Source organism: Centroberyx affinis, unplaced genomic scaffold, assembly GCF_046629955.1.
Source record: "Centroberyx affinis isolate AG114_WGS23_722 - 3 ecotype Tasmania unplaced genomic scaffold, CSIRO-AGI_Caff_v1 ptg000701l_1, whole genome shotgun sequence".
NCBI classification, from domain to species: Eukaryota; Metazoa; Chordata; class Actinopteri; order Beryciformes; family Berycidae; genus Centroberyx; species Centroberyx affinis.
In genome coordinates this window covers 58,260-79,605 of record NW_027279320.1, presented here as the reverse complement: position 1 = coordinate 79,605, position 21,346 = coordinate 58,260, and the positions used below count along the sequence as shown (strand labels likewise).

At 39.2% G+C, this 21,346-nt stretch overlaps 2 long non-coding RNA genes across 2 annotated transcripts; both read right to left on the bottom strand.

The window, feature by feature from the left end:
• Window positions 1-5,184: 5,184 nt before the first annotated feature.
• Window positions 5,185-6,670, bottom strand: LOC139644100 (uncharacterized). The gene is made up of 2 exons (XR_011695123.1): window positions 6,594-6,670; window positions 5,185-6,497 (listed from the first exon to the last, which is right to left on the bottom strand). It is a non-coding gene; the product is annotated as an uncharacterized lncRNA (long non-coding RNA).
• LOC139644099 (uncharacterized) lies at window positions 6,662-11,215 on the bottom strand. The gene is made up of 3 exons (XR_011695122.1): window positions 11,177-11,215; window positions 7,789-7,846; window positions 6,662-6,707 (listed from the first exon to the last, which is right to left on the bottom strand). It is a non-coding gene; the product is annotated as an uncharacterized lncRNA (long non-coding RNA).
• Window positions 11,216-21,346: the final 10,131 nt, after the last annotated feature.

Sequence of the window (21,346 nt, the reverse complement as noted above, 5' to 3'; positions counted from 1 at the left end):
GTTTCCCATACAGAAGCACACAATTTGGTCAGTGTGTAGAAATGGATCTAAATCGATCTCTAATGCGCATCATGTCATGTATGTCATTTGGAGATGTGCAGACAGCAGACCAGCAGCACTGAAGTTAATCCACAGTCTCCCAGTGTGAAAACAAAAGTGAAACTTGACATTCCATAGTCAGTAACAGGGATTTGTAGACAGTAACTCGTCTTCGCTGCCCTACAAACTGTAACGGTAGGTGACTTTAACGTTACCTTGTGGTATTTAAGTAACGTTAGTGGAATTAGGTCATTTAACCGTGTCGCAGTGCACACGCACCGTGGGTCTGTACAGGATCTGTGCTTGTTTACATTTCTGATCTCTAGAGGAGAAATTACTATATCCCCGAAATGAGTTTTGGGGATATTATGGATATTATTATTATTATGGATTCACCCCACCCGCCGCCGCTTCCTTCATGTGAACACAATAACTTGAGCAGTTTTTATAAGAATCTTTTCAAATTTGGTATGGACATTGATGACCCCTAGAGGAAGAACTCTATTGATTTTGATATGTTTATGATTATTATAACTGTTATTAATTAACTGATTAAATTCATGTCAATGTCCCTCCTGGAGCTGGTTGGGTTCAGTGTCTTGTTAAATGACTACAATTACAGCTGCAACCCCTCATGCTACAGTAGCATATTACCTATCTGCTGTGGTCATCAGAGGTTTAGGTATCTCAGAGCTACCTTGACACAAAGGTAATAGATTTCACACACACTGGTTTGACCATCTGTTGAGGTCAAGTTCACCAGTTTGAGATTCATAATGTTCTGAGGTAATTTTATGCACAAATGATTGTGAGGGGTCGGCGGTATGCGTAATTGTGAATGGATAGACAATGACTGTGCAAAGTCTTTGGTCATGACACAGTGAGATGAGTTGGTCCTTGGTCGAGAACTGAGGGTGTGCAGAACACTCTCATTGGACCCAACTGACTGTAAGGTGTATAGGCAGCATGCATAGAACATATAGAATCTCTCCTCCCAAACCTCAGTCATAAGCTCCATAAAAAGCTTCTCCAATATCAATACATGAATTCTGTGAGGACTGTATAGCAATTTACCGTCAGTTTGCGGAGTCCCTCTTCCATGTTTTGAGGATTCAGGGAAGTCGACTCTGTCCTGTACAAAGAATTGACATGTTCAGCACCCACAAGATATTTGATCATTATTATTATTAGTAGTAGTATTAGTAATAGTACTAGTAGTATAAAGGAATGTGCATTAAGAGGTTAAATGAAATACAATGTTAGTTGACTCTGTGTAAGGCTGCCAGTGGTTTAGTGCTTTGTAAATATAATACACACAGGAATGTGTATAAAGAGGAAATTAGTTTGGTGTACCCTGATTGTGAGGTTGAGAATTATGAAGACACAAGCAGCACTGCAGCAGTAGATCACTCTGCATGGTTAAAAACAAGTGCCGGATAACTATGGGACAAAAAACAGGCAAACACTGAGTCATTTTTATCACATCACTTGGTAACTAGTGTACAACAAAATAACTGGGTTATAAAAAGGTAAATTGGTTTCACTCAGTTTAAACTTGACACATTTTAAATTGTTTATCTTAGTTCTCCAGATCTCAAGTTGATGTATGGGTCACAACAAAGCACATCAATTGTCAAATGCAATGAAAACACTTTTAACTATTCTAAATTCCTTTCTGCATTAAACAGTTGTCTAATTAATCAGGATGTAAGTCACGCCTGTGTGTTGATTAGTGATGAACCCATAGAGATAAAACAGTAGAGGGGACATTACATCATTAACTGTGTGAGAACCGTCCGCCATCTTGCCTGGGTCCACGTTGCCTGTTAACTACAACAGCTGCCTATTGGCAGCAAACATGGCTGTTCTGATTTGTACATAACTGCTGCACATCAGTATAGAGTAGAAGACAGAAATTGTTTTACATACTAGCTTTAACTAAGACACCTTAAAGCACAACATTTCTGGCTAGTAGCCAACAGACTGGAGTTCTATTTGAAATAGTTTGTAGCCTAACGGTAACGTTAGCTAGTTAGCTGTTAGCTGTTAGATGCTATCGTTACATTTCAGTTTGTATGTTAGTTGGCTAGGTCTCTGCTATTGCCACACAAACACTGATGTTTCTGAGAGCAATCAGCACACTGCATCCATCATTATGTTCACACAGCTGTTTCTATAGCAAAAGGAACATAGCATTAAAACATATGTGTACACATACTTTCACATACATGCACACATAAATACATGATACAATTACAGCAATAACCCCCCCCCACTGCTATTAAGTGTGAAATTATAAAATCAAATAATTGAAACAGAGCCCCCCATTAAAAACAATATTAAAAGAAAAAAGAAAGAAACATTATTGTAGTACTTTGCTGTCCTGCATGCTGTCCAACCATGCTGCCCTATTGTAACAATAGTATTTCTTACATATCTATGACCCGGTTTACCAAATGCTGTGAGCTATCAAATTAACAACTTTAACAAAAGCAAAGAGAGAGAGTGAGTTACTTTGAGGCCTGCTTCCACCTCTCCAACGCACCAGATGTGCTCTGCTCTCCCCTGTGATCTATTTTTGGCAATATTTACTCCTGCTGCACAGCTCAGAACTATGCGTGGGGGTTCCTGTGCATGAGTAGTTCGAGTGATCGGAGGTTGTGATAACTTATTTTCAAACTTTTTTGCCCCGTCAGCAAGGCCAACTTGCCTATTAGCAACATTAGCCGCAAGATATGTAAAGAAAACATCAGTTTTCTCAGTCAGCTGAGATCTAGGACTGCCTCTAACGGAAAGAGAACTGTTACAAAGTATTTTTTAAAACTTCTAATCTCAGTTTCTTGCTCTTTTCTCTTGTGGCTGTGGGAAAAAATGCCAGTGCTCACCTCGCTGTTGCCTCCTCCTCTCTGCCGTGATTTCCTCGGGTGAGAGATGCTCTCAGGTCAACATCGTCATTCCCTTTATTCAAACAGTGATACATCATATCCTTTCCTCCTCTGTCCTGAGGTGGAAAATCCCAGGCACAAACTTGGAGCTAGGCCCAAAACTGAAACATTTGCGTGTTCTACACATGCAATTGCTAAGCCAGATTCAAGGTCTGTCCAGACAAGGCATAAGAAGAAGCATGTACAGTATATGCTATCATCAGCATGTGCCATTCAGCATGTCAATTTTATTGACCGTTTCTGTGGTGTTTCTACTGTTTAGTTGCATTAAAAATACAAGGTTGAGGAGGTTGTAAGCTCAAAAGTTGTGGAACAAGTTGGATTTTAAATATTTTTGTAACAGCAAAAAAAACAACATTGTAAACTACCTCTACCCTAGATCCCCTTTAACAGAGACCCAGCACTCTTAAACTATCATTAACTGTTTCTGTTTCCCAGCGAATACACTATATACACTCAAACATATACACAAATATGCTCGTATGCAAGCTTACATGGACACACAAACATAGACACACACATGCACACAAACACACACACACACATTAGTAATGACAGAGTGAGACAGGAATTCTACACAGCCCTGACTAGATGAGATTCTGCCTTCTGATGAGTTGATAAATTAGAGTTAATCACACATACACAGGCAGTCTATGCATGCACATGCAAACACACACTGACAACACTTCCTCAACAATTGCTGTTGGGCCACTAACAAGTGTTCAGATGTTCTTCTGCCAATAAATGCTGCTCTGGTTGGGCATTACTGTGGTTGCTACTCATTTTACTGTAATTGGCTCAAGTGTGGACTTTGTGTGTATTGTGCTTGGTAATGTGATCGCAGCCTTGAACTTAAACACTATAAACAAGTACATCATTACTGAACATGTATAATGTAGATATTACTGGCATGTCTTATATAGATGCATATCATTCATTCACAAAACTAGATCACTCTGCCAGTAACGCACTGTCACCCCACAGCAGTGTGTGCTGCAGCAGAGAAAATATGACCTCATTCACAGCAAAAGCACAGCGTTCTGCAACTGCTACATATACCTGAGTATGTGAAGCATTTGTCTACTCTAACCCTAAAATCACTGTTGGATCATGTATAGTGGCAAAGAGGCCAACATGAGAATACTGTATATTCTTCAGCATATGACTTGAATACACACACACACACACACACACACACACACACACACACACACACACTGCGGTTAATAGACTTTGTCTGCACAGATTACTCTACATAACAGGAAACATCAGTGTTGATCCCTCCATTATATAGGGAGGGATTGGTCACCCTGCTTCAGGGAGCCGTCTTCCAATCCTGCCTACTGCACATCCATTGGAACAACAGTAGTAGGCCTAATGGATGCTGATTGGCCGGCTGTAAACAAGATGAGTCTGAATCTCTGAAGTAAAAAGACAGCTGTAGTCTACTTTTGCGTAGGCCTGCGTTAAGGCCGACTTCTATATCTTTAAAAAGCCTTTGTTTTCATTTCTGTTTCCACTTTCCACCGTATTCCATGTTGTCTGTCTGTGAGTCACCAGTAAAAATGACAGAATCTTCCCCTGTTTTTGTGGTTTGAATTTGAATTGAATGTCTTTTTTTTCTTTTAGTCATGTCAGTATCATGATAAAGTATGAACTTGACCACGGTCGTCATTCTGTGCATTTTGACTGTCAAAATAAAAGCTAAAGGAGGTCAAACAGGCAGTGACTAGTGGACACCTGGATTACAGCGCCTCCTAGTGGATTAAAGTCCACATGTCAACAAGTATCTGCAACCTCTAGTCTGTGGCATGAACTTTGATGCCACTGCTATGACAAGAAGTCTTTCTGTACAATAGGACAGCATTTGTTCATATCTCAGGAATTGTTTTCATAAGTATCTGTATCATAATGTAATGGGTTGTTAGTTGAGAAAAAGAAGCACAATGGTTATGATAAAAAACAATAGGACAATACAACATTAAAATGAAATTCATTGTGCAGGAGAGGAAAGAAGCCTAGAAGGCTTGTTCAAGGTCACTACTCATTTTACAGTAATTGGCTCAAGTGTGGACTTTGTGTGTATTTTGCTTGATGTGACCACAGCTTTGAACTTATTATTGAACACGATACACAAATACATAATTCCTGACTGAACGTCAGATCAAACCCATCTTTTGTCAGAAAAAAGGCCAAGAGATAAAAATGATTAAATGTTTATTATCATATATAACAATTTTAAATTGATAACATCCATGTATTATTATACATCATGTATTCCAAAATTACATTTTCATCTACTAACAACTTTATTCAGATAAAAAAAAAATAAAAATAAAAATAAAAGGTCACCTCATATTCATTGCTGATACACAGATTCACTGAATTTTGAATTCATTTGCAATGGACTATGTTTTTCATTGGTTATAACAGATGTAACCCTTCACCAGCACTAAACTAAACTATTGGATTTGTAAGAGAAATCACCGACTCAATGGAAGATCTGAAAATGACAGGAGCATTGTCTGTTGTCAAGTCAGTCACTTCTCTTACCCATTTAGAATGAGACATTTTTAATAAATCACAAGATTGACATATTTACATTTACATAATCCTTTCTTTTTAAAATGACTGTAACCATTGTGTAACTGGGAGTAAACAATGATTTGATGATCAACTGGAAAACACTAGCTAGGTCTAAGGCTGGGGGTAGGTTAGGCTATCTTGTGCTTTTTGCTATGCTTGTCCTATATCTTTTTGTTCACCACTGATTTTGTGATCTAGCTAGGCTCACTCTCTGTAAAGTCCTCTGAGACATGCTTGTGATAAAGGGCTAAATAAACAAACAAACTTGAACTCGAACCTGAATCAAGTCCATCCATTACCTCAGATCTGGAAACTGCTCACCTGCTCTCTCTGCACCGTCAGTGTAACTAACTATGGATTTGCTCCTCGTGGAAGACATATCTTTAACTCTCTTCCATCGAGGTTGTTAACCTGTTGATCATGTTTAATGAGTAGGTCTGGATCTGCATTATCAGAGAGGGAGAAGTTGCCGAGGGTATTCATGAAGCGACCATCTCTTCTCAGAGCTTCTCCCACAGTGATCCCCCTCTCTGCATAGACACAGAGATACTTAACCTGTCTGATAATGTTATTTATAAACAGCTTCTTTCTTGTGGCGTTTGTTCCTCCCTCTCTATCAATGTAGAATGTAATGTATCTACTCTCTGGGAGTATTGCTTGCTGGGGATCTTGGGTCTCTTCAACCTGTTTACATGATATGACCACCAAGCCATCATCCTCAATCAAATGACAAGGAAAATGTGTTGCAACAGCAACGTCCCTGTCTCTGCCCAACTGAATTACAACAGTGTTATCTGCATACTTTTTTACATTGTATTCATCTCTTGTTTTTAGAGCCTCCAGGACTGTGCAGGGCTGTTCACAGGTAATTCTGTACTTCCTGGTATTGTTGATGAATTGAAATCTGAAACGACGAGGATATCCCTCCTGCAGGAAATCACAGCAAGAAGATAAAAGTGAGATTTATGTGGTAAACATGCAACCTGTTTTATGCATGTAGAAAACATTACACAGTCTACTGACCATGGAATCATCATCCTCCTCCTCCTCCTCCTCCTCCTCTTCCTCCTCTTCCTCTTCCTCCTCCTCCTCCTCCTCCTCCTCCTCCTCTCTCTCTTGACTGGGTGCAGGATTGATCTGTGAGAAGACAAAAGGATTTAGATTCTATCAGATGCTTTTCCAGAGTGATACTGTAGACAGACTGTTTTGAAAGATATTTTCTAAAAATTTTGATATTATGGCATTTATTATGGCAGAATCTTTGTTTTTCAAAAATATTCACCATAAAAAAAAAAATCTCCCTGGTATGTCCACTGTAACTTCTGTTCCAGACAATGTGGCATAATATGTAAGCTTTGGTTTCCATTCTTAAAGTCTCTGCTGTTGAGTGAGTTCATAACTAGTTAAGACAATTGTGTGTATTTTTAAGTAAAAACTGGATAAGGTCTTGGTATGTCCTCATGTGATCCAAGCTGATACGTATTTCAGAGTCACAGTATGTTGTAGTGTGTTGCATATATTTGCACTTTGCAACATATTTTTTTAACCAGAAGGGAAATGATTTTAATGCTAGTCAGGTTGCACGGTCTACAATTACAGCTGCAACCCCTCATGCTACAGTAGCATATTACCTATCTGCTGTGGTCATCAGAGGTTTAGGTATCTCAGAGCTACCTTGACACAAAGGTCATAGATTTCACACACACTGGTTTGACCATCTGTTGAGGTCAAGTTCACCAGTTTGAGATTCATAATGTTCTGAGGTTAAATTATGAGGGGTCGGCGGTATGCGTAATTGTGAATGGATAGACAATGACTGTGCAAAGACTTTGGTCATGACACAGTGAGATGAGTTGGTCCTTGGTTGAGAACTGAGGGTGTGCAGAACACTCTCACTGGACCCAACTGACTGTAATGCACCTAAAAAATTTGTAAGTGGAGGAAGAGGGACACAAGAAATGGGTGAACTGAGGAGAACAGTAAAGTACCTCAGATATACTAAAGGTGGTGAGTTCTGATTGGTTGAGTGATTGATTGGTGGCGCTCTACCCCCTAGGGTGCGCCCTAAGGTGCTGCAGGTATTTAAAGACAGTGTGGTGGTATAGGCAGTGTGCATAGAACATATAGAATCTCTCCTCCCAAACCTCAGTCATAAGCTCCATAAAAAGCTGCTCCAATATCAATACATGAATTCTGTGAAGACTGTATAGCAATTTACCGTCAGTCTGCGGAGTCTCTCTTCCATGTTTTGAGGATTCAGGGAAGTCGACTCTGTCCTGTACAAAGAATTGACATGTTCAGCACCCACAAGATATTTGATCATTATTAGTAGTAGTAGTATTAGTAATAGTAGTAGTACTAGTAATATAAAGGAATGTGTATTAAGAGGTTCAATAAAATACAGTGTTTGTACACTGTGAAAGGCTGAGTGGTTTAGTGCTTTGTAAACAGGCGTGTACATTCTATAGCAGTTAGCTGAACAAAATAATTTGGACAAACCTTCCTCTCTTTTGTGTTGCCCTCTTATTCATTTATTTTTTTTATTTAGACAACCACAGAGAGCAGGATATGTGTTGAAGATGAGCCCTGTGCTTCACACACCCTCATATTTAACATTCCATCTGAAGATTTGGGTACACACTGATTATTTCAACCTACTCCAACAGGTAGCCTTCCCCCAGTGTACAAAGAGGAAATAAGTTTTTGATAAACCCTGATTGTGAGATTGATAATCGTGAACACGAGCAGTGCCGCAGCAGTAGACCACTCTGCACGGCTAAAATGCAGTAAATGCTAGCAGAACGTCAATGGAAAGCCTCAGTAAAGCATATAGCATCTTTGTTGCTATAGCTACCTAGATGACACAAACCTAAACCTGTCAAGTGCAGTCGATTGTGTAGTGCAGATCATAGAATACGCTACGTTGGTGGGTGGGACAAAACAATTTGATTGACACATGGTAGTAAACTGAATTGTTTATGTTGCTTGTGAAAAAATAAATGTCAAGGCAATCAAATGCAATGATAAAATTTGGTAGTGTTCATTTGGTAGTGTTTTAACATTTCAATATTTAGTTTAATTGCATTGATAACATTTAATATGATGGCATCTTATATCAAAATGTAGCTGTTCCTATGTCTATTAACTAGAAGTAACACATTTCCAATATCTCTATCTAACACAGTTTTATAATATGTTTAGTCCACAGACCACTTTTTTACTTTCAATACTATAAAACTGAAATGTTACCCTCACCAAAAAAGTTAGTGACTTTCAGATGTTTTAACACAGTAGATGAGTGCAGGTCAAGAAAGCAAACATTTTGATGTTACATTTTTTTTCTGTGACCTTCAAAGGACCAGAAAATAGCTGTGTGCCAACCAACCCTGGTCTCCACATGATGGGATCTATATTAATTATTTCTTTATATGGATGTAATCTTAATTGTAGGCTAATCTTGTCATGCCAGTAAAGTTTAAAAAACATGTTAGGGTCTACTGTCCATTGTCACCTGCTGAAGTTGGCTTAAAGCTGTCACACTAATCATTTAATGAATAGCACTAAATCACATTGGTCTTTTTCTTTTGTCTATTTTTCTATCTGTGTGTACCTGTCTGTTTCAGTGTTGGTGATATTCAGTTGCTGTCAACATATTCTGTCTGTTGCTACAACAATAGATCATTTCAGAGGGTTTTACATTACAAATATTTTTTAATCATTATTTCATTTATACTCTTAACACAACCACTCCGAATACCAAAGAAATATGAGAATTAAGTCTTCTTGAAAAAATTATGAACAGTTTCTGCAAAATAAATGCATCATAAAATACTTCCAGAAGATTGAAGACATGATTAGCTAACATAGTTAAGCTATTATCTAAAAACTTTCCTAAATGCCTCATGTTTGCTACCATTTCAGACAGTCACAGTTGTCTTGCACACAATGCATTAAATAAAAAATAGTAGTGATGCTTCGCTAAAAAAATATTAGCATTATAAATGCAGCATAAGCCACTTTCACCATTGGTTCCAATTACAGTGGACCCAGGTAAGGCGGCTGCCATACGGTCCTGTTGCAGAACAGGAATTCTGTTGGACATGTCCCCTCTACTGTTAAATCTCTATGGATAAACCCACTTTCTGTTTGCAAGTGAAGAGAGCCTTCAACAAATAGGATGCAAGTCTTACTAAATGTTTTAGTGCATACAGACTAGTGATGCGCGGGTCAGGTTTTTTCCAACCCGCGACCGCCCGATCCGACACATTCATATCCGAACCCGCCCGACCCATTTTCATAAAACAACGACCCGAAACCGATCCGCAACCCGGGAAAAAAAAAGATTCAAGAGGCCAGGTAATTTTCCAAAGACTCGTGTAACTAAGGTAGCCTAATACTTCATGCTGCAGTGTGTCAATTTAAAACTTAATTTAGTCTAGAATTCACACCGGAATTCGGTGGTGACAACCGACTTTATGAAGGAGAGTGAATTCGCATGTGTCTGGTAGGCTACACCATAGAGATATAACACTATATATGTATATATATTTATATCTCTATGGGCTACACACTGGAGCAGAGCAGAGTTTAGGCTGTGTCTCAAAAATTAAATATTTTAATTCAAAAATTAAAAATAAAATTAGAGGTTAACAGGAGTCACCCCACTCGTATTTTCAGTTTACTTGAGTAAAATTAAACAGTAATCAACAGCTCTGGGAGACCGTACTTTTGTAATAGACTGTAGAATAAAACGTACACTGAGGAGACAATTTATGCTATTTATCTAGACCTGGATAAAGACAATAGATTTACTTGAATGAAATTTCTTATTTAAAAAGAAAGAGTGAAAAATAACATTGCAAAAGCAGTTACATAACATGTTAGCCTATTCTTCTTCTGCTATTATTATTATTATTATTATTATTATTATTTTCCCTTCAAATGGTTACATTTTCAATGTGCAATTAAAAATATCTATATTTGGTTACATGGCTTATTAAAAGCAGACTGCAGCAGCAGCAGGTTGGAGGCGGTGGAGTCTGGAGGCTCTGACTCGCTTCACGGACACAATAAACTTCACAACCTGGGAATATTTGCATTACTTTGAACTGATGGAAGAAAAGGGTCAGAACATTATTGTTACCTGTTACATCTGAGAACTGAAAGCACCTGCCAATGTGTTGTGAGCTATCCGCCTTTTATTTTTTAGACCAGACATGATTAATCGAGGCTGCCTCTGTGATCATACTAGTTTACCATAAAGACGATCAGACCCCGAATAAATGAAAGCTGCTTGTTAAGTAGCCTACCTGAATTTTCAGGGAGTCAGTTCGGTTGTAGAATGGTAGCAGTGTGTGTGTGTGTGTGTGTGTGTGTGTGTGTGTGTGTGTGTGTATCTTCAGTCGACCCTAACCCGCCCCACCCGCGGGTTTCGGATTGGCATCAGTAATACAGACAAAGACTTTTAAAAGGCTTGAACGACCTCATTAAGAATTCATTATCTCGTCATTACCTCGTTTTGCAGGGTGCATCCACCCTGAACAAAGATGAACAATCTGCATAAATCAAATCAAATCAAATCTTTCTTAACTGCCATCATACGTTACCTGGTAGAGGTGAAGATTCTTGTCTCTCTGATCACAGCGGTGCAAGTAGGGGTAGAGTGAAGTTTCTGTGTGGCTCACAGAGTATATAGTTTTTCTTTTGTCCAATAGGAACATTACAATTTGCTCTTATCCAATAGGAATATGACAACAACATTACAGGAACCTATTACACGGCTTTGTTGAATACTCGATTCTGATTGGTCAATTGCTATGCATAATGAGTAATAATAATGATGATTTCTATAGCCTGCTGGTGAGAACATCACCAGAAGACATAAAGCTTGTTAAGTTTTTAAGCGGGTAACTTGAAAGCACTCGACTGAGTTACTTTTAATAAACTTAGTATATCCACATATTAGATATCAAACTGTTCTGCTACTTCTTCTGCCACTCACAATGTAAATATCTAAGTCATAGCTTTTATACTTTTTGAGTTAGGGACGTTTGCAACACAATACAATACAACACAAATATAGATACATATACACACACATGCACATACACACAATACATAAATACAGATCTACACAACAGCACAACCCAGCAGAAATGACATACAAACATACAAAAAAGGCCTGTAATACTGGACAATATGGAATATGGAATATTCCATTCCTGGAATATGAAACAATGAAGATCAAGAAAGGGCCAACTAGGCTAAACCTGGTTAATTCTTTGAATAATCTCGATAGCCTTGGACCAGTTAATAAGGGTATCAACATCTGCACCATTGATTCTAGCAGTGGACCTCTCAAGTCCACAAATATCTAGAAAAAAAGTGAACCAGGTTCTCCTCATGATAATAGCGGGTTCAAACCAGTTCTTAATGATGGTTTTCTTAGCTGCAGTTGAAGCTTCCATTAGTATTCGCTTCTCCTGAAAGGAGACAGACACATTTGGATTGAACCCCAAGAGATAGAGAGCAGGTGGGAAGAGGTTTACCAATAATGCTTCCAACAACTGTATTAATGTATTCCCAGAAAGATTTAATCATAGAGCAACGCCAGAACATATGAAAATAATCCCCTCTCACAGAATCGGGGCATTTAGAACATATATCATTATCTGACATTTTCAATCTTAATCTGCGCTCAGGGGTGAAATAAAATGTATGTATGAATTTAAAATGAATTAGCTGAATCCAAATTGTGGACCAATTCTGTTCGAGACCAAGAAATTCTAAATCTTTTTCCCAACTTTTTAATACTGGAAGTGGTTTGATGTTACCCAGGGGCGTGTCTAGGGGGGGGCACTGGCCACCCCTGAAATCTGATTGGCCACCCCAGGTGCCACCCCAAAATCCTGAGTTATGACTGGCTGATGGCCATGTTAGAGGCGGGACCATCAAGCCAGTTCATTTCTTTTTCCAAAACTACGCTGCTTGAGTTCCAAGAAACACGCCAAGAGGAGCAAAGAGAAAATCAAATTAGGGATCTGTGTGAAAAAAACACTGTCTGACCAAACAGAATGCAGCACACACCTGAAGATAAAGACCAAGAAGTAATGTTAGTAGCATACATTTTTTTTAATATGCATACAGTTGACAGTGATGCCTGATAATTCTGGTTTTCAGCCTGGGCCTTGTATGGAAGAGGATTAGGGCCACATGTGAAAAATGTATTTAAATTCTGAGACTAATATAATAAAGTCAGAATTCTGAATTTAAAGTCGGAATTCTGACTCGGAATTCAGAATTCTGACCTGGGACCTGCCTACATCCTTCCTAAATGCCGCGCCCACCTCAGCCACCCCAGTCAAAATAGCCTGGACACACCACTGATGTGACCTGAGTAGAGCTTGCTGTAGGTCAGTGCTACTAGTCTGGACTTGGAGGAGAACATTGTTGAGTTAGGGCCGTTTGTTCAACACTAGTGCAAAACTGTGTTTTACAATACTTTTCTCTCCTTTGACTGTCACTATTCCCACAATTTTCACAGTACATACATACACTGTAATGAATTGCTGTAAATTTACTGTGGATTTACGACAGTATCTTACTGTTAACCGGTTAACCAATAACAGTAGATAACTGTCATTTATCAGCATATAACTGTATTTTCTGTCAAGATGTGGAAATATGCGCTATCATCCCTTTACAAGTCCAGTCACTATCCATCGACATCGTACTGATGATTGTAGGCTGATGTTTCTGTTTTGATGGTAACACTTTTTTTTTTTTTTTATTAATGAAACTGCCATACTCATTTTTGAGTGACACGTGACGTGGCTATTCCTGAGCTTGACTTTGGACAGCACAGCTTCAGTATGAGAGCAGTCCACACGGAGTTCAACCAAGCGAGGAGGTAACGTTATACGCTTATCTCCCCGCAAATGACACAAGGGCCCCGCCTCCCCCTCGTGTCAAAGCGTGTGTCAATGTTTACAACTTCGATGAGAGGATGAAGCGGAACTCTCCTTCTGGTCACGAAAAGAGGGGGGGGGGGGGGAAAACACCATGAGAGTGAATTGCGGGAACAGCAATCAGGTAAACTTGTGTTCTCTCCTCTCCAAGTTTGATGTCGGTAAATAACAGTAAGGTTAAGTTGATGTGCTAGCTTGCAGTGCGTCTCTCTCTAGTCTGTGTGTCTTGCTAACCAGCTGCAGTGCATCTCTTGGTCTGTCTGTGTCTTGCTTGCAGCCACTTCCAGGGCTGTTCTGTGACTTTGTGCCTGACAAAAAGTGAAAGTGAAATACAACAATTTATTCCGTTTGATAAACGCCAACGGGCAGCGCTGTTTATAGACTGCTGCTCGGAAAAGATAACCGCATCGCGCGTGAACATGCGTTCATATGCACGTGCACAAAATGAAACTCGCGCTTTCCAGCAGCAGCCTCTGTGGGGACCAGTCCAGTCCAGTCGAGTCCAGTCGAGTCCAGTCCAGACAGTATATGGGCGTGATGGCACTCCTCATAGGCACATCATTTTAAAACAAGACAATGATTATCTAGTCTCTCAGTCAAGGTTTAGTTACAACTCTGGACTAATGCAAGATGGAAAGCAATGGATTGACATTGACTATTGATTCAATATTGAATTTAAAATGTTGATTAGCTGGGCATACTGGGCAATATGGATGCACATTTCTCAGTAAATAATAACCATCAAGTATTCAGCCAAGCCATAGAATAAATAGTATTTTATATTTGAAAATGTATAAAAGGAAATCTGGGGGAGCCAGTTTGAATGGGCCTGATGCAGCTGATAAAATGAATAATAGCAGGCTATTGTTATCTATAATTTACAGGTGCTATGCTTACTTGTTGGATTGTAGTGGGAGCACTGGGGTGTCAGGTGTGACTGTGTGGCAATGGCAAATGGTTTACATGGCTCACGGGTCAGGTAGGAGGGCCCCTTAGCAGAATTTTGCTTAGGGCCCCAGGTAGGTCAGGACCGGCTCTGCTCTCAGCAGATGGAGAAGTGAGGTGTGTCAGTGTGTTATTCCCAGGAGCAACATTGTCTCTTACTGTTCTCTCTTCTTTGTACTTTTTGTCCTGTCTGTAACCATTTTCTGTCTCTCCCTTGAACACTGTTTATTGCTCTGGCCCCTTCCTCTCCCCCCATACTTGTAAAATAACAGTAAGATGCTGGCGTCTCTGCTGAATTCAGCATTCTGACCTGGGACCTGCCTACATCCTTCCTAAATGCCGCGCCCACCTCAGCCACCCCAGTCAAAATGGCCTGGACACACCACTGATGTGACCTGAGTAGAGCTTGCTGTAGGTCAGTGCTACTAGTCTGGACTTGGAGGAGAGCATTGTTGAGTTAGGGCCGTTTGTTCAACACTAGTGCAAAACTGTGTTTTACAGTACTTTTCTCTCCTTTGAACAGTCTTGTCTTTGACACATTTTTAAACTGTCACTATTCCCACAATTTTCACACTACATACATATATTTTACATCAAACCTCCATCCTTATGGATGATGGAGGCTTAAGATCATTTGAAGATCTTAAAAGCACATATAATTTATCCAGAACATCTTTTTACTTTTATTTACAGCTGAGAGTTGCTTTTCAAAGTTATGGAGTCCCATGCAATAATTCTCCTTCTATACACCCACTGCTTAAGCTTTTATGTATTAAACCTAAATGTGGGGGTTTTGTATCCAATCTGTATAAAAAGTTACAGGAATCTACAAGTCCTATAATGGGGGTGACCAAAGTCTGGAATGTTGACTTAAAGGATTGGGAGCAAGTTATTAATTGGAAGAGAGTATGGGGAAATATCAAAGTTGCATCACGAAATTTTAGTCATCAAATGATTCACTACAAATTTATTCATAGACTGGACTTCACTCCCAGGAAACGCTGTCAACTTCAACTTTGCTCTACACCCATTTGCCCTCTGTGTAATAATGGAGAAATAGGAACCTACTTGCATACAATGTGGCAATGTCCAGATGTGGAGTTTTTCTGGTCTCAAGTGGCATCCCTGATGGGAGCTATAATTGGAATCTATGTACCTTGTATTCCGACTATTTTACTCTTAAATGACGATTCTTCATTATCTCTTAATTTTTCTCAGAGAAGACTGTTGCTCCTAGGTTTGACAGCTGCAAAGAAAATGCTAATACAGAGGTGGAAGCCCCCACATACACTTCATATTACCCATTGGATTGTCCTGGTTTATGACATAATCTCTCTAGAACTTTCCATTGCCCGGTCAAATGGGGCCATGGCAAATAAAGTTGAGGTTCTGTCCAAGGCAATGGAGAAGGTTAAATCTATCTATATGAATCAGGTTGGCCAGTAATGTTTGGTTCGCTATGCTAAATGTAATTTCTAACCCTAACCCTTTCAAATGTCATTTTATTTTATTTTTTTCTGTGGAGAGGTATGTGTGTGTATGCATAAATGTATTTGTATGTATATGGGTATGTGTAGGCATGTGTATGTACATGTATACAGTATGTGTGCACGTACAGTATATGCATGTATATATCTATTAGTAGTAGTTTTATTATTAGCATTATTAGTATTATTATTAGCATTATTAGTATTATTATTATTATTCAATTAGATTATTATTATTTATGTATTTATTTATGTATTTTTTTCCTTTTTTTTATTTTTTTATTTTTATGTATTTATTTATTTATTTTTATTTTTATAGTCATTATTATTTTCGCCTATACTATATGCCTAGGTATTACGTAATCATGCATAGGGAGTTATCTGAAGCCAGCCAGGGGAGGGGAGGGGAAGGGAGTAAGCTAGGGAGGGGAGGGGAGGGGAGGGGAGGGGAGGGGAGGGGAAGGGAGGGGAGGGTGGGATAAAATGTTAGGTTTCTTTCTTTTGTTTTTTTTCTCTTTTTCTTGAATTACACTGTCCGCAACATTGTGTTAAGGAGATGTATAGACACATATGGATGTGATACATGCGGGTATATGTATTTGATTTATTATCGTTACACTGTAAAGAAACAAAATCAAAATTTGATCACAAAAAAAAAAAGTGGGTGAATTATTCAATGCTTGCATGTCAGTCGGGGGCCCTGTGGGAGGGCGGGGCCCGTTTCAGTTGAAATGGGTGAAACATAGCTAAGGCTGCCACTGCTGGTAGTAGTAGTAGTAGTAGCTGTAGTAGTAGAAGTAGTAGCAGTAGAAGTATTAGAAGTATAAAGCCTCCCAACGTGAGAGAGAAAGAGAGAGAAGAGAGGCACAGAGAGAGAGAGGTATGGAGTAAGCAGTCGATCAGCAGGAAGACAATATTCAGGAAGGCTTATGTGTAAAAGCATGAAGGTATAGGAAGTACAAATGTTGAGTATAAGGTATATTTTGAGTAGAATAAAACTGAAAGTAAGGAAGCGACAAGTATGAAAATATGTAAAAGACATGTTAAAATGGAGGAGAGTGAAAAAAGGAGAAGTGGAGAAGAGCTGCATGTGAGCAGCAGTGGAACAGAAAGTGACAGAGTGGAGCCCTAGTGTCGAACAAACGTTCAAAACTCAAAAACTATACATCATATTGCTTATATATTTACATTGTGAGAGCAGAAGTAGCTGAAGAGTTGAATATATAACATGTATGTAATGTTAAAGTTGTGGAAGTGATTGAAGTTTAAAAGCAGAAACCTGTTCAAAATAGACACACACGGTATAGGTGTTGAAAAAACACCCTAACTCAAAAACTACAAGTGCTTTTACTTAGATATTTACATTGTGAGTGACAGAAGAAATAGCCTAAGAGTTTGATGTAAAATGTCTAATTGCTTTTTAGTTGCTTTTTAAATGAGTCTAGCACACCACAGACATCACTATCTTATATTTACAGGGTCTCTTGAACCTTATGTGCTCTGTTTAGCTATATCTCTGTACAATGCATCAGACTTCTTGGAGGTTTATGTTTTTATTGTAAGTGGTCCCTGTTAAACAGAAAACATCACTATCTTATATTTACAGGATCTCTTCTCCCTTATGAGCTCTGTATATATTATACACACTGGTGGACATCTGACAGACAGATTGTTGTAGTGTTTGTATATTTCCTCCTATTTTGGAAGATTTGTTGTTGTGTATGTGTATTGTACATTTGTTCACCTGCCCAGGGACTGGGGATGAAAATGAGCTGTTTAGCTATATCTCTGTACAATGCCTCAGACTTCTTGGAGGTTTATGTTTTGTTACAACCCAAGTACAAGTAACAAAGGATGATGGACACACAAAACAAATAAATGTGCAATAGATTTATTTAAAAGAATAAGACAGAACCAACAAGGCAGACGGGGAGGGAGACGGAATACCTTTGTTAAAGATTAATTATCTCGTCAAACACTCTGAACAAAGATGACAAATCTGCGTAAATCAAAAGAAATCCTTCTCTCTTAACTGCAGTCAGACTTTACCTGGTAGTGGAGCAGATACTCGTCTCTCAGATCACAGCCGTACCAGACAGAGGGTTTGAGAGAAGTTTCTGTGTGTGGCTTCGAGAGTATATACAGTAGTTCATCCAATAGGAACATTACAGTTTTTCTCTTATCCAATAGGAAGACATTACGTAGTGACGATGCGTGTCAAGCGCTGCCCCCCCCCCACCCCTGGCATTCCACCAGCTCTCCCAGTCCTTAAATGCCAGTGATCTTTTGAAGCCTGAATGTAGTGGGAAAGATGGTGTCTGTATCAAAGACATGTTTATGAAATACAAAGAGGAACAACAGTGACGACCATGTCAGCAAAACTTTCTTTATAAATTAACATTATTACATCGCCTAAGGTCTGAACTTACCATCAGATGTATGGGGTGGAAGTAAAAAAAACCTTAATAACTCAAACAGTGAATGGTTTAAATAGCTATCAAATTAAATGGTGGATTGAATTTAACGCTGCTTTTAACACCACTTCATTAGATTTGTGACGACTCTCCCTCTCTGTCTGCCTTGTTGGTTCTGTCTTATTCTTTTAAATAAATCTATTGCACATTTATTTGTTTTGTGTGTCCATCATCCTTTGTTACTTGTACTTGGGTTGTAACAAAACATAAACCTCCAAGAAGTCTGAGGCATTGTACAGAGATATAGCTAAACAGCTCATTTTCATCCCCAGTCCCTGGGCAGGTGAACAAATGTACATTACACATACACAACAACAAATCTTCCAAAATAGGATGAAATATACAAACACTACAACAATCTGTCTGTCAGATGTCCACCAGTGTGTACAATTTATACAGAGCTCATAAGGTAGAAGAGATCCTGTAAATATATAAGATAGTGATGTCTTATGTTTAACAGGGACGTTAAGTCTGATGCATTGTACAGAGACACCTCACAGCAGTGTGTGCTGCAGCAGAGAAAAATAGTTGTGAAAATGAAATGAACACAGACAGACACAATGGATCAGCGTGGCTGAAGCCTGTCTCTTTAAAAACAGAGGCAGCACAATATGTCCTCATCACCTCATTCACAGCAAAAGCACAGTGTTCTGCAACTGCTACATATACCTGAGTATGTGAAGCATTTGTCTACTCTAACCCTAAAATCACTGTTGGATCATGTATAGTGGCAAAGAGGCCAACATGAGAATACTGTATATTCTTCAGCATATGACTTGAGTACACACACACACACACACACACACACTGCGATTAATAGACTTTGTCTGCACAGATTACTCTCACATAACAGGAAACATCAGTGTTGATCCCTCCATTATATAGGGAGGGATTGGTCACCCTGCTTCGGGGAGCCGTCTTCCAATCCTGCCTACTGTACATCCATTGGAACAACAGTAGTAGGCCTAATGGATGCTGATTGGCCGGCTGTAAACAAGATGAGTCTGAATCTCTGAAGTAAAAAGACAGCTGTAGTCTACTTTTGCGTAGGCCTGCGTTAAGGCCGACTTCTATATCTTTAAAAAGCCTTTGTTTTCATTTCTGTTTCCACTTTCCACCGTATTCCATGTTTTTAAAAAGCCTTTGTTTTCATTTCTGTTTCCACTTTCCACCGTATTCCATGTTGTCTGTCTGTGAGTCACCAGTAAAAATGACAGAATCTTCCCCTGTTTTTGTGGTTTGAATTTGAATTGAATGTCTTTTTTTTTCTTTTAGTCATGTCAGTATCATGATAAAGTATGAACTTGACCACGGTCGTCATTCTGTGCATTTTGACTGTCAAAATAAAAGCTAAAGGAGGTCAAGCAGGCAGTGACTAGTGGACACCTGGATCACAGCGCCTCCTAGTGGATTAAAGTCCACATGTCAACAAGTATCTGCAACCTCTAGTCTGTGGCATGAACTTTGATGCCACTGCTATGACAAGAAGTCTTTCTGTACAATAGGACAGCATTTGTTCATATCTGAGGAATTGTTTTCATAAGTATCTGTATCATAATGTAATGAGTTGTTAGTTGACAAAGTCTTTTCACACACTGAAGTTACATTCAGTAGTTCTAGTGTTGTGCCTTTGTTGTGTTGAGTCAGGCAGTTCACTATGGTGTTTCTACTGTTTAGTTACATTGAAAATACAAAGTGGGTACGTTCACACTGAGGTTGTAAGCTCAACAGTTATGGAACAAGTTGGAATTAAATATATTTCAACAGCAAAAACACAACATTGTAAATGTCCTGACCCTCTTCTACAGAAGCCCAGCACTCTTAAACTATCATTAACTTGAGTGACTGAAGTATTCAGCTAACTCTAACTCTAAAATCAGTTCCATGTCTGACTGTACACCTCATGTTTCTGTTTCCCAACAAACACTGGACTTCAGTTTCATTTTATTTGCCCAATGGTTATGATAAACAAGATTAGGTAGACCAAGTAAGCCGGGCCTCGTGTAACACCTGTGCTGTACTGCCCTCTGCATTGTAGTGATATACTATAAGTGTGGTGGCCCATGCACATGGTGAAAATTTGACATGTTTAATTTGTGATATTTAGATTTTGAGTTTTCTAATCTGTTGTGTGTAAAACGTAAAAAAAAAAGTGAGTAAAAAAAAGTGAGAAAAATGGCTCTAAACATTCCAAAACATTCCATTTTCTCCAGTGGCGTTCCACCAACTTAGTCTACAGGAGAGAGTAAGGAACAAACACACCAGCACTGAAAATAAATCCAATATGATTTTTTATCCTCAACCACATACGTGGTCACTAAGACGGTCTTGAAACGCCGCGGTGCGTTGGCCGCTCCACATTTGCATATTGTTGAGGTCTAGGCTACTTTATGCAAATCAGGGGCGTCCAGCGTGACTCGCCGCCTCTGGGAACTCCTGAAACTCGTGTACAGGCTTTTAAACTAGCCGTTGTCGACGTAAAATGGAGACAGATTCAACCACCGCACGGCTTATTTGTCGCCTCAAATGTTTTCAGAAACACATTTCGGTGAACTATTTTTGTAATATAAGAGAAAGTTTCCAAACGATGTGAACCGTGTGTTTCCAGTTTGAAATCCGGGGGCAGACGGCCCAACGAGCGACAGCGTTCGTCCAATCAGGTGCAGCAAGGAAATGTTTATTTGTTGGTCTGTCTGGTAGATAGAGCCAGTTTAATACATCCATGAGATAGAGGGGCACACCCATCCCTCGCGTGAAATGACGACCCTGTGGAAAATAACAGTGCAAACAGTGCAATATCAGTATACCGCCATAACTGTGTAGGTCTTGATGCCTATTCTCGCGCGACTTTCAACAATAGTCAGTCAGAATGAAATTCATTGTGCAGGAGAGGAAATAAGCCC